This window comes from Lepisma saccharinum, chromosome 19 (genome assembly GCF_977018435.1).
Source record: "Lepisma saccharinum chromosome 19, izLepSacc3.1, whole genome shotgun sequence".
Taxonomy (NCBI): Eukaryota; Metazoa; Arthropoda; class Insecta; order Zygentoma; family Lepismatidae; genus Lepisma; species Lepisma saccharinum.
Genome location: NC_139247.1, coordinates 46,901,303 through 46,914,911, shown reverse-complemented (window position 1 = coordinate 46,914,911; position 13,609 = coordinate 46,901,303). Strand labels below are relative to the sequence as shown.

The 13,609-nt window shown below is 39.1% G+C and overlaps 1 protein-coding gene across 2 annotated transcripts in view; it reads left to right on the top strand.

Annotated features, from left to right (window-relative positions):
• The window catches only part of Octbeta2R (Octopamine beta2 receptor), a 195,403-nt gene that overhangs the window by 44,066 nt on the left and 137,728 nt on the right, over positions 1–13,609 (top strand). The window contains exon 1 of one of the 2 annotated variants that reach the window (XM_083140835.1): positions 7,409–7,672. The exons of the other annotated variant lie outside the window; for it this stretch is intronic. The gene's annotated coding sequence lies outside the window, so the exon portion shown is untranslated. Of the gene's footprint in view, positions 1–7,408; positions 7,673–13,609 lie in introns of those variants that run through there. 2 annotated transcript variants of the gene reach the window in all.

Sequence of the window (13,609 nt, the reverse complement as noted above, 5' to 3'; positions counted from 1 at the left end):
GAAAATAATTTTGATTTAACAGGACGCAAATAATTTCACGGGGTGCCATGGCGTTCTCACTTTTACAATTTTTGTCATTTAAATCGCTCGGCGTTCACGGCCGACTCCCGCCGCCACCTAGCTTACTCTTACTGAACTTGACGAGACTGAGAAAAGCAGGAATTGCGAGCGAAGCGAGGAAGAACATTTTAAGAAATATATTTTTATTTGCATAAAATTTGAAATCGAGGGGTGGCAATTCCTTCTCTGTGGCCCCCTGCTGGTGCCCTTTGGCCGTCAATATATGCCCCTTTTGTCCCACCTTAGAATTGACTTCCGCCGAAAGTTTGGGGGGAAATACCCCCCCTGTGGGCGCGCCACTGATAAGGAACAATGAAACCTAACAATATTGTTATTATTTCTCCTGAGGAAGAATTGTTATTTTAGTAGCCAAAGAGCTTCAATATTCCTTTTTAAAATTGTAACACATATATTGGCACAAGACATGTCAATAATGTTCCATATTTATTAGAGACCAGCCGATAAACTTAGGAACCGATATTGATGCCGATATTATCACGATACCGACACCGATGCTTGTTCAAATTATAATTACGGGTTCGATACCCGGTGGAGGCACAAGTGGTTCGGAACTCACTTTAAACTGAAGGTCCAGTCCCGATTAGCCTTACTGTGCATAAAGTGGACTTAGACCACCAAATCAATCAATCAAATTATAATTAGTGTGTAAGCATTCAATTCTATATGCATCAACTTACCAAGCTTTTGCTATAAAATATTCAAGACTTACATCAGAATATTCAATTACATGTTATATTATCACAAAATTTAGTTTTTTCACAAAACTAGTGCAAAATAAAAATAAACTTCCAATTTTGCATTATTTCCAAGATAATATACTCCGCGAAAGTAGACCAAAATGCAGAAAAAGTAGAGGAGAAGGTCTAAATATGGCCGAAGGTTTAAATATGGGTTTTGGAGTTAACAGCGCTCTCGGGTGCTGCAGCCTGGCGGAGGCTATTGGAACTGGTTATCTGTCAAGGACAAAGGTTGCGGCGCCAATTCGCAAGAGAAAGTGGTGGTTAGTTTCGGCCTTGGACGCTGTTATAGAATTGCGAACTCCGAAAACTTTTTGCAGGTATGTTTTAACTCAGCGTTTCCTGAATTCTCATCTGCTTTGTATAGGTTATCATATTAGCGGTACATAAAACAAATGTGAGCATTTATAATGCCATGATTTGTTTGCGAAATATGTACCATAGGGAGCGAAAATAAATCGAAGAAGAAAAATAGCGTGATGGTCTAAATATGGGCTATGACATGAGGTCTAATGTTGAAATCACATTTTCAACAAATATTTGGATGTTTTTCTTAATTTCAATTTTTCCCATTCCGCGTGATTTTGAAAACAACAGATTATTCATAAATATGAATTTTATAATGTTTTAGCAATAAATGACTGTTTTTTTAAAAAATTTAATTGTTTTTTGTGATATTGCCACTAGTAACCCATATTTAGTCCACAATTTTGAAATACATCATTTTACCATTTTTTGAAATTGCTCTTTTTTTTAAAAAAATGGAGACCTTCTATACTTTAGCATGCTATTACATTTAAGTATATATTTCATAGATATGCATTTTAAAGGCAGGTGCTTGATATATTATTTTTTTCCTCTGAAAATTACAACATAAAAAGGGGGGCCCATATTTAGACCTCTTCCTCTATCGGTTGGTATCGGTAGATGAATTTCAACCGATACTTTCCGATGACGATGTATCGGTATCGGCTAAACTATAATATTTACATTACCTATTGCATTTCCATCAGACGAGACAATGAAACTTACGACGTAACTTTCTAATTGTAATACTAATCGCCGACCTCTGTGACGACCTCACAGCGCGCTATGACGCCGAGGGGGTCCCAGGTTCGAATCCCGTCCTCTGCATCATTCATCCTCATCTTGGCGATTAGCCAAAAGTAGCATAAAAGCAAAGTAAAATAAACCGAACCAAATGAAATTTGGATATTCATTTCTGAAGGAATTTAGGCTGTAACGTGTTGTACAGTCGCGGACACTTCTGGGATCTAGACACCGTACTGAAAGACGATGAATTTGTTACAACTCGGAACTGTCCGTGACTGTACAAACTAATAACTAACATCACTACTGCTGGAAAAAAAACTCAGCAGTCTGAACTAAGCCAAGTGATTTTACGTATTAAGTACATTCAGAATTCGAATTTCTCTTGTTTAGCATTCAATTTTCTTCTATTTTTTGCTTAATTTATACGATTTTATTGCCCATAATCTCACTTCTATAGATGACGAAACGTGTGAAATGATTTGGTAGATTTTTGTAAGCTGTAGACTTTTATTTTCAGACGAAAATGGTAGTAGCAACAGCAGAAAGCGTTCATGATTTATCAGCGTGGATTATTTTTAAGACTTTTCTTGTCTGGCGACATGTTTGCGTACACAAAGTCTTCTGCCGTTCACATCTTAAGAGGAGGCTTATTTGTGTCTATTTCTGGCCGTTTGTTGTTCGTGGCGTCTCCATGGTGATCGTTTTTAGACTGGAAGTTACGATTTGTCACTGCTGACACTGTATCGCGAATGATTCGATTTGATTTGGTTATTTTATACAGAGTTAAATCTAAAACCACAATTAGAATACAATTATTACAGCTAAAACTAAAGCCAATACCTCATTCCCATTCATTACAAAAAATACAAAGCCAGGCACTATTGTTTGGACAGTAGATGCTTCTTTAGGTTTATTTTGTGTGCTGCAGGGTGGAGCTCCCCTGAGGTCAGTGGTGGGGGAGGTCATTCCATTCTTTTATTGCGGTGACTATGAAAGAATTCCCATAGAATGTTGTTCTGTGTACAGGAATCGTGAAGTGTGTTTTTTGACGAAGGTTAATTTGTTTTCCTTTCTTCCTGTACGGAGCAATTTGATCATATAAATATCTTGGTTCCTTATTGTTCAGGATCCTGTACAATAAAGACAATGCCAAAATGTTCTCCTTTCCTTAACGTTTAACCAATTAAGTTCCTGTAAGTACGGGGAAATATGTTCTCTTCTTTTGACATTCAGTATAAATCTTATGCAACTGTTTTGAAGTTTTTTGTAGCTTGTAATTTAGGGTACTGTTAATGTTCTTTGTAATTTACCTGCTTCCTCTTTTATTACTATTTTAACTTTATTTATGTTGATTGATTGATTTGCTTTATTTTACTTCGCCTTGTGTCACTTTTGGCTAATTTGCGAAGATGGGGATGAGTGATGATATGATGAAATTGATGAATGGGCACTCACAAACATGCATGCCCAGGCCAAGATTCGAACGCGGGACTCCTGGTTTGATGCCATATGGATGCAGACAATAGTTCGGATTTCACTTTCAACTGTAGGCCCAGTCTCGATTATCTGTGCATAAAGTGGACTTGAAAACTGAAGCTTATGTCGCGAATAATTTATAAGCTGAATTATGGTAAGTTGTTAGAAGTGCAAAATCCCCGCCTCTCCCCCGGTAATCCCCCCTCCCACAACGTCCCTACAAACCTCAAATTCTCATTCCTAACCTACAGGGTGTCACAGCCCCGATCAACAGTTACTTGCCAAGGATCATGAAAAGAACTGAAGTGCGTGCGCTGATGAACTTGAGTACTTACCACGTTTCACGTTGCAATGGACTATTCAATTTTACTGGTACAATATAGCCGTCCGTTGCCTCATAGACAAATATATTTGAGCCCGGCTTCTTTTAACTGGGACACACAGTATATCTCCGTAAATAATAATTTTAAGCAGATAATCTTTTTGGTCTTGATCGTCACCAGATGGGGCACCAAAAAGATTCAGTTTGATTTTTCAGCAGTGGCAGTGATTTTGCCGTAATTAAGAAATTAATATTTTTTTTAAAAAAAGTGATTCTTATGCTGGTTTTTACCTTGTAACTTTTGAACAATGTAATCGACCGTGAATTGTTTATAATAAAAGTTGTAGCCTAATTTATAAGCTTTAAAATGATATAAGTTTCAACAGCGCCATGAGTTCATTAAGATAAATATTTATAGTTGTAGACATTATTCTGAACAACCTAGTGTAGATAAAAATCTCAAGGCAGGTAGAGCAGAGTGGAAACAGTAATCTTTTAAATCCATTACATTGCAACACTGAAACACAGCGTAGGATACGTAATTGACGGTTACGAATATTCCTAATGTGCTTCTGTGTGTTGATTCCACCGGGGACGTGAAAAAAGAGAAGAATAATGTCACAGTGCGAAGGAAAATGGATTAGAATAGCGTGCAATCAATATTCTGTTATATTTTACGCGCATGACACCGAGGAAAATGGACTGGACAGAAATACACATACGTCGGAGCACTTATTTCAGCGAAGTATCATTTATAAGCAGGGAACGGATTTATATGCAAATACATATTTGTGTATGAAGCTGAAATCAGTTATAATTGGTATTATCTTTCCGCATCATGGCATGTAGACTCGAAAAATTCAGTTTACTTTCCACATTTGTACACTTCTCCAAATGTTACCTGTCCACATTTATGCCATGACTAAAAAGCTACCGTGTAAAGTGAGAAATGTTATGGCATTTCAGATGCCATGGCATATTTCATGGCATTTCTCAAGGATAGGCTCGGTCCGTATCATTTTTCGTAGCGTAACCAATCAGAAACGACCTCATGGTCACGAGTGCAGTTGTAAAGGCGGGCGAGTGAGATGTAAACAACGTATCACTTCACATTTTTAAAAGCCGATAATTATTCAACCGAGAGGAATAACGTTTCGTATAAGACGTTATTAGGTACAAAACAATGGCGCTGCTTAAATACATACTTTACAACATTTACTGTACACGTATGGAAGAATATTTTAGTTATGTCAAATGTAAACACCGTGCACTCAGCATAGATGGTGTAACTCGACGTGCCTTTCATGCTGTACATGTTATACATTGTAATCGCAAGAGCTAGCCGAAAGGTTACATGAAATGTTTGCGTGTAAAAGTACTGTCTGCTATAAGATTCTTGGAATCATTTACATAGCATGTATGCTAGCAAAAATGCTAAAGGAAATGCTTTCGTCTAAAGCCGGCGTAAGTCCAGAAATCGTTAATTTGGCAACATAGCTCTTGAGAACCAACAGAGAGTAGCCAACTTGACTACAAGTCCCTTTACTAGTCGAGATACAAAGTACCGAAGGATTTACCTTCACGCTTATAACATGAAGTCAGGAACTATATTAGAACATTTTAATAGAGGACAAGACGGAAAAGTCAAGTATGAGGAATAATGGTAGAGAACATTTGCCATTCTGCGTGTTGAAATTGGAAACAGGGAAACTTTCGTGAGGTTGGAAACACTGCATTCGGTAGGGGTCCACCTGGAGGAAATCCATGCTAAGCCCGAACGTGGAGAAGCAATATTACGATTAGTTTAAACGAAATATATTCGATAATACTTTGCAAAGAACCGTACAACGTGCAAAAATTAATATTTCCCAGAATCTGCCGCCAAAATCTGATCGTAATACGAGGAAGGGGAAGTTTCCACAGTCATCTACAGATTTCAAGAGGCTAGCTGCCAGCGATGTTTTAGAGCAGTTGGTAAAATGCTTGTGCGCTAGCTTCTTTTTTTATATATCCTTAAGAAATAAGACGTCGCGGGTTCAAATCCAACACCCTGCAGTTTTTTTAGTATGGCAATTATATTAGTAACATGAACTGTTGTAATTAAGTGAAATAATGTTGTTTCAGAATGTTTGTAAAATTAATTAAATGTTCAGTTCGATTAATGTTTTTATCTGCTCAGCTGTTCTATTTTTTCCTGACGCTGACTTTTCAAGGAATGTGATTAAAAGATTAGATTTATTTCACACCCTTCTGCGACTGACCGATTGAAAGTTCGAGAGTTCCACTCAACTCAGTTCTTCTCCATGTGAAAAGTTCTGCAAATATTTTGAAACTATTTCACATTACATTACCTATTCTTGAAGAGAGCACATCGTTAAATTCACTTTTTGTAATTCTACTTACTACTTTCTTTAGGAAGCGTAGGAACTTCCATCAATATGGATCGAAAGTATTGTTTGTACTCTTCACAGCATATGTAAAACTGTTGTCAGAATCCCACAGAAAGTATTTGGCCTAGGAAAGGATGATGGTCACGGCGCAACCTATTTCCTTGCCTATCACGTGATATCTGATTATCGGCTGTCGTCGAGACAGCTGCCTGGTATCTTAATCCTGCCATCTCTTGAAAGCAGTGAACATTTCCCAGGAATGAGGAGAGATAATTCGTCAAACAGTCGTTGCCTTTTGAAAAAGATTTTGCACTCACTAGAAATCAAACCCTGGAGAATTCTCACACCAGCGATGCTACATGAAATTCACGCGCAATTTGCAGAATATCATTGTACAGTCACGGACAGTTCTGGGTTGTAATGAATGTATTGACTTTCAATGGAATCTTTACAACCCAGCAGTGTCCGTGACTGTACAACCTCACATAGTACTCCTGCAGTTTGTTTCTTTGTACAGCATATTGCAGAAGATACAATTCAACAAGGCAAGTGTAGCAATATACGCTGTATAAAACACAACTTATTATTACTACTAACTTCGTTAACTGTACCGCATAGTTTTTCTAGCTTAACAAAAGGTATTATCCTTATTTCTCACACAACAACATATTCCGCAGTTCAAAATGATGTAACCCTCGCCACTCACCTGCTTGTCAGTCCTCTCCCCGTTGGCGCTGTGGTAGCGTCGTCGCCTTGTAATCAAGGGTCTCGGGTTCGATACCCGGTGGAGGTCGGATCCCACTTTAAACTGTAGGTCCACTCCCGATTAGCCTTACTGTGCATAAAGTGAACTTAAAAACACCAAATCAACCAATCCATTCACCTGTCTTCTCAGATCTTTTAGATCAAAATATTTTTCTAAGGATTTTATTTTTAATAATGTATATAATACCTTTTAATGTAAGGGACCAAGTTTCAAATCCATGTAATACTACAGGCAGAATTGCTGTTTTGTATGTTTTAACTTTTAGTTTCTTAGATATTATACGAGAAGATAAAAATTTATGAAGAGACATTTCCTGAATTAAGTCTACTTTTATTTCCTCTTTAACATAATTTTCATTTGTTACCGTTACTGTAAATTCAACTCTATGCGTCCTTCGTAATCGTTCCAAACCAATCACAAACTAAATTCATCACACTTGAAGACACTGGGCTCCAAACCAGATTTCGAAAAATTGTCCAGGATTCCAATAATTCATTGGCGTCTGGCAACCCTGATTCGAAGCCCTTTATTACTGTAGCGGGTAGAAGGGAGGGGTGATATCGGCGACTGCTGTCGATTGCACACTGGAACTCGATTGATCGCTGACATATGAATATCATGTACACACCTAAGTGCCTCTGTGATAGTGGGGAGAACGAACCGAGGAAAGCTTTTGTCTCCTGGTTACGTGCTGTGTGTGTTTTGCACCGCTGTGTTGTTTCCCTGGGTGAAGCAAGCTGGTGAAGTGGTGTTGTGTTGGCCACCAGCTCGTTTCAGAGTGATAAGTGCAAGTGACGCGGTGTGATTTCGAGAATCAGCTGACGTGTATGCCTCTCCAACTCCGAACGTGAGTACCTTGCTCGATCCCTTGCTACAATGAACGCTCGAAGGTGTCGGGCATTATCTCGATGTTATAGTATGTCAAACATGATGCGTGTCTAATACAATGTTAGTCTATTAGTGTTGATGTTGCCAGACTTTTCATCTCTGGCAAATATGGTATATTTCTCTCTTCTTGGTGATTTGATTGGTTGGTTGATTTGGTGTTTTAAGTCCACTTTTTGCACAGTAAGGCTAATCGGGACTGGACCTACAGTTTAAAGTGGGATCCGAATCACTATGAGCCTCCGCCGGGTATAGAATTCTCTCTTCTTTTGTCTTCTTTCCTGAATTTCTCCCTCTCTTTCTATTCTTCTCTCCCAATCTCTTTCTTTCTTCTTTATCTAATTTTCTTCACACTCTGTTTCGCTATCTCCCTCTCTCGTTGTCACTCTTTCTTTCATTCGTTTTCTGTTCTGTTCTTTCTTTCTTTCTATGCATTTCTATTTCTTTCTTTCTGTTTTTGTGTTTCTTTGATTTTATCCTTCCCTCTCTATTTCTTTATTACTCTGTTCCTCTCTCTTTCTTTTCTCACTTTTTCTTTGCCATTCTTTTATGCGTTTTTCTTTCTTCTCAGTTTCTTTGTCCCTTTCTTGATTTCTCTCACTTTCTTTCTTCTCTTTCTCTATCCTTCCTTCTTACCCTATTTTTATATCCCCGTTTCTATCTTTTTACTTTTATCTCTCTTTTTCTACTCTTGCTTTTATATTTCTCTGTTCCTGAGTCCCGCCTGTTTTTGTCTTTCTCTCCCCATGTCTTTCTTTATTCTCTGTTTCTCTGTATCCTTTTCTTTCTCTCCAACTCTATTTTCCTTGTTTCCCACAGTCTTTTTCCTTTTCTATTTCATTCTTTTCCTGTCTATTTATTCTATATTCATTTGTTGTTCCTCCTATTCTCTCCCCCTCCTTCTACGTTTTTTATTTAATTCGGTCTCTTTCTTCCTCTCTCTCTCATTCTCTCTGCGTGCTTGTGCGTGAAAATTTCTTTTCAATGCTTATCCTGTGGTTGGGCTGAAAAGTGGAGTAAGATTATTTTATGGTGGGCTGGAACCCACCTTCGACCCCCTGGTGGAGACTTGTGAGTCGACCACTCAACATACGTGGTCTCAGAGGCTGCAATATTGCATTTGACTGGTTGCCTCGCCATCTGGTTCCGGATTGCACTTTAACAACACCCACATGGAAATGTCAACTGTGGTTGCAGCTAATGACGACAGCCAATAATATCGCGTTTCTAACATGGCACCACTATCCATTCCGAGCGTAGTAATAAAGAGCTAATCATAGTAGTATCTTAAGATCTTGTATTATTACGAGGGTCGTCTATTTCTTAATCTGATTCTATATTTCCGTTTCTATTTCTCACTCTCTTTCGTTCTTTTCCTGTCCTCTTTCTTTATCTCTTCCTATTTTTTCTGCCCTTTCTATCTTCCTCTCCATTCTATCTTTATATTTTCTCTCCAACTTATTTATTTCTTCTCTCTCTCTCTCTCTACCTTTCTTTTTTCACTCATTTTGCTTTTGTTCTTCTCTGTTTCTTCCTTTCCCTATTTATTTCTCCTCTGTTCTCTGTCATTCTCTTTCTATTTTTCTCTCTCTCTCTCTTTAAATTCCTCCATCTCTTTCTTTCTTCTCTTTCTCTATTCTTCCTTACTACTTTGTTTCTCAATTTCCTTTTCTTTTCCTGCTTTACTCTTCGTTTCTATCTCTGCTTTTCCAATTCTATCTTCTCCTTTTCATTCCTTCTCTTTCCCCCTCTCTATATATTTTATCCTCTTTCTCTTTCTTTTTTTCTTTATTACTCTATTTCTATATATCCCTTTGTTTCCTTTTTCACAATCTTTTACAGTAAGTTTACAAGCCATGTAACTGTTGTCAGACGATTGGAAGACTGCGAAGAAAGTTCGTTAAAAAAACATCTTTGAAGTAATAAGCACAACAGGACCAAAAGAGAGTTTGTAATGTCAATGAGTTAAAAACATTGACAGTATGAGACTTTTTTATATGAAAAGAAGATCATGATTGTTGGAAATGACAGTGGAGTGAAATTAAGGATGAGAAGAGGGGAAAGCCTGGAAACAGTGTCTTACCCCAACCAGAAAATTTTCTGAGTGTCATGTTGCTTCATCTTATACGGAGTGAGACGAATTGAATTTGCAGAAAAACAGTTAATGCGGAATATTACATTAACATTCTGAATCGAAAGTTGCTTCCAACGGCTGGCGACTATGTTTCAAGTCAGAATTTACTAACTCTCTAGCCTTTTTAAACCCAAAGGTTTATGGCTGCAAAAAAGCAGGCCTTCCATTTGTCCCTCTCCTGGGCAAGTTCAATCCAATCGTTTCCATCCTTACCGAGGGTCCTTCCCGATGGCGCAGTAGTCCCGGGTCGCACATAGTGGTTCGGATCCCACTTTAAACTGTAGATCCATTCCCGAATAGTAAAGAACCTTTTTTTCTTGGTCTTGGAATCGTATCGTAGAGCGTACATGCTAAAAATAAATGTTTTATAAAAATAGATGTTTATGGTACCCTTGCATTACGAGCGAGAGACTTGTCGAAACGTCTGTAATAATAACCTCGCTGCTTCAAACAAGGTGAGATATCGTGCAATAAAGCAATCTGGAGATATATAATTACGAAAGGCAATTCAGTCGCATGTTTTCAGTCGAGCTTTACTTCTAGAACGTGTTAAGATTTTTTCCCACCCTTTTCTTTCGCTATATGTTTGCTCATCTCACCTCTCTCTTTTTTTCTTCCTGTCTATGTCCCATCTCTCTCTTATTCTCGACCCATAACATTGGGTGGCGAAATCGTAGCAAAACTGGAAGGACGATGAACAATTAATAGCAATACAGGGTGATTATAAAGTCCCATGACATTTTTGGGAAATCGGCGATTAATAACAAAGTAGATGGTACTACAGTACAGAAGAGACACCGAAACACAAAAGTAACGCTTTTCCATGACCTCCATAAAGGGACACTCCGAAATTGAATGTCTGGCTCGGCATGACCAAACAAAAAGTCTATTGGCCATTCATGTTTGAGGAACAAACAATCAATGGAGGCACTTACATCGACATGTTACAACTGTTCCTAGAGCCGCAGTTGTTGGATGATGATATCCTTGGTACAGTGGTCTTCCAACAAGACGGTGCACCGCCCCACTGCGCAACCACTCTTTGAGAGTACCTCAACACCACCTTTCCCAACAGATGGATAGGAAGAGGATCTCTTCGTATGTGGGCATCCCGTTCACCTGACCTTACCCCACTGGATTTCTTTGCTTGGGGTTTTATCAAAGAGAAGGTATATAAAAATAAGGTTGCCAATCTCACAGTGCTGAAAGAACTCATACGAAATGCATGCGAGATGATCACTCCGGCTATGTTGGAGAAGGTGTTTAATGCTCCCTTGTCCCGTTGGGACACCTGTTTTGAAATTGATGGAGGTCATGTGGAAAGTGTTACTTTGTAGAGGTCATGTGGAAAAGCGTAAATTTTGTGTTTTGGTGTCTCTTCTGTACTGTAGCCATTTATTTTGTTATTAATCGCCGATTTCCCAAAAATGTCATGGGACTTTATAATCACCCTGTATTAGTCTTGAAATATTTACTAATGTTTGGTTTGGTTTATTTTACTTCGCTCTTCTGCCACTTTTGGCTAATCGCGAATATAAAGAGACACTCACAAAGAACATCCATGCCCAAGCCCGGATTCGAACCGGGACCCCCGGCGTCGTAACACGAAGTACTAACCATTTCACCACGGATGGCGGAAAGATGATTTATACCTTGATCGGAGTCCATCATTAGCTATCGCTCCGTAATAAAGATCTGGCAATACCGTAAGCGACACACGAAAAAAAAAATGATTTGTTTGAACTACGGAAAGTTTGTTTGAGCTTGTTTGTGAGCAGAAATTTTTACCATTACTGAAAAGAATTTTGTTTTGTTGAACTACCATTTGGTCGTCGCCTTTTTAGGCATATGTTTGTTCACCAGTAACTAATTTTTTGGTTATTCCAAGTAAAATCGTTTTGCTCTGAGTATACACACTAAACGCGCTGACTTGAGAGTTACACTTTTCTACGTCATAGAGCTAGAAAAGTCTTTTTTGCAGCATATCGTGAAATTTTAGGCTAGCTTAGTTTGTAAAACGACCAGATTTGGCTTCTAAGTGTCCAAGATGGCAACACTTATTGGCACACACTTATTCCTATCCTGCTTTTATCCACCTCGTCATCAACAGTAGTGTCTTTCCACGCGTCTTTCCATTGTTTTGTGTTCTCGTCATGTTTTCACTAGTATCTCTATATGTGTTTCTTGCACCCTGCATTTTCGCTTTTCCACAGCTCGAAAAACAAATCCTTTCTGCTCGAGCAGAAGCCATCCTTTTCCTGCACGACGTCACAAATACAAAACGAGGAAACTGCTAAGACAACGAAAACTTAACTAAGCTAAACCTAACTCACCTAACCTACTGAAAACAGAACCTAACCTACTCACTCAAACAGTGGCGTCGATTAGGGGCAAGTCAGGCCCCCACTTTCTCCCCACTTTTTGCCACCGCACTGTGACTTCTTATGCTAAGCCTTATCTACCAATGCAAAGCAAACTCACCTTTCCCCTCCAGTTTTTGCACAAAACTAACCTAACCCCTTCAAAACATGGATCTGGTGCGGGGCACACTCAGCTTTCAACAAGTGTCAAAACTAAGAGCTCTAAACCTGTCCCTTCTATACGGCGCACGCTTTTAGAAGGAACATGAGTTCGGCCAATACCCAGCCCGTGCTACTGCGCTGTTGCCAAACTAACTGCTAGCGCAAGGGAAGAACAGAAAATTCGCGGTGTCCATTATTTTTATAATGCATGCACGGTATATATGAGTACAGTGAAATAATATAGTGAATATTTCTACACAGGATTATAATATCATATCACTGTAGTATATACGAGAAACCCATACCTGAAAGAAGCTCTCGTCGTCTTCCTCGGTCTCCGTGTCACTGACTTCACTCATTTCCGAGTCACTCTCCTGGAGATTAATGATTCGATTTTGCACCCTTGGTGCACTATTGGTGCTAGGTTTTGAGAGTGACATTATTTAAAATAAAAAGAACACACGGAACAAACACACTGTTCTTTGTGGCGCACCAGTGAACGATAAGCGAAGAATTTTACACCGGCCTTGCTACGAAAATTCTGAACTCAAACTGACCCAGACTTTCAATGTTCGAGAATGCCCAGAACAATGAAGGGTCATTGTTTATATCGAGGCGAATTTAACACCCACACTTTTCCCTAGACACAACATCTCAGATGCGTCAACACGGTGGCAACGAAAAAAACAGGCTGAAGGAAATGAAAGGTGTTGTTTCCCTTGTTTCTTCAAGGAACGATAACTTCGGCTGTAGGCGACGGAAATTCATGGGACTTGGACAGTCAGGTTCAAAATGTCTTTCCCCATCTTATGATGAACCTTAAAGTGACGTGTTTCATGAAAACTTCTTGCGCGAAAGAAAAATACAGAACACGGCTTTAACTCCCGCGCCGCAGTCTCCTAACCATACAACGTTGCACTCCTGCCATTGGTTGATCGCCACGCAAACCCTCTGCGTGGCCCCACCCGATATCGCTTCTAAAAGCGTGCGTCGTTAGACATAAACGGAATTGTAGGTTAAGAATTGTTTGTTTAGGAGGGCCAAGTTTCGTGCTCTTAGCATTTAGTTTTGGCGCTTGTTGCAAGCTGGGTGTGTCCCGTAGCAGCATAGCCCTCTAACCTAACCTATTCAAAACAAAACCTAACTAATGAAACCTATTGAGCACCTACTCATGAAGTTTGCAGGCCCCTCATTCCCGCCACTGCACCTGCGTGGTCTTTTGCTTTAGCAAGATACGATCTTT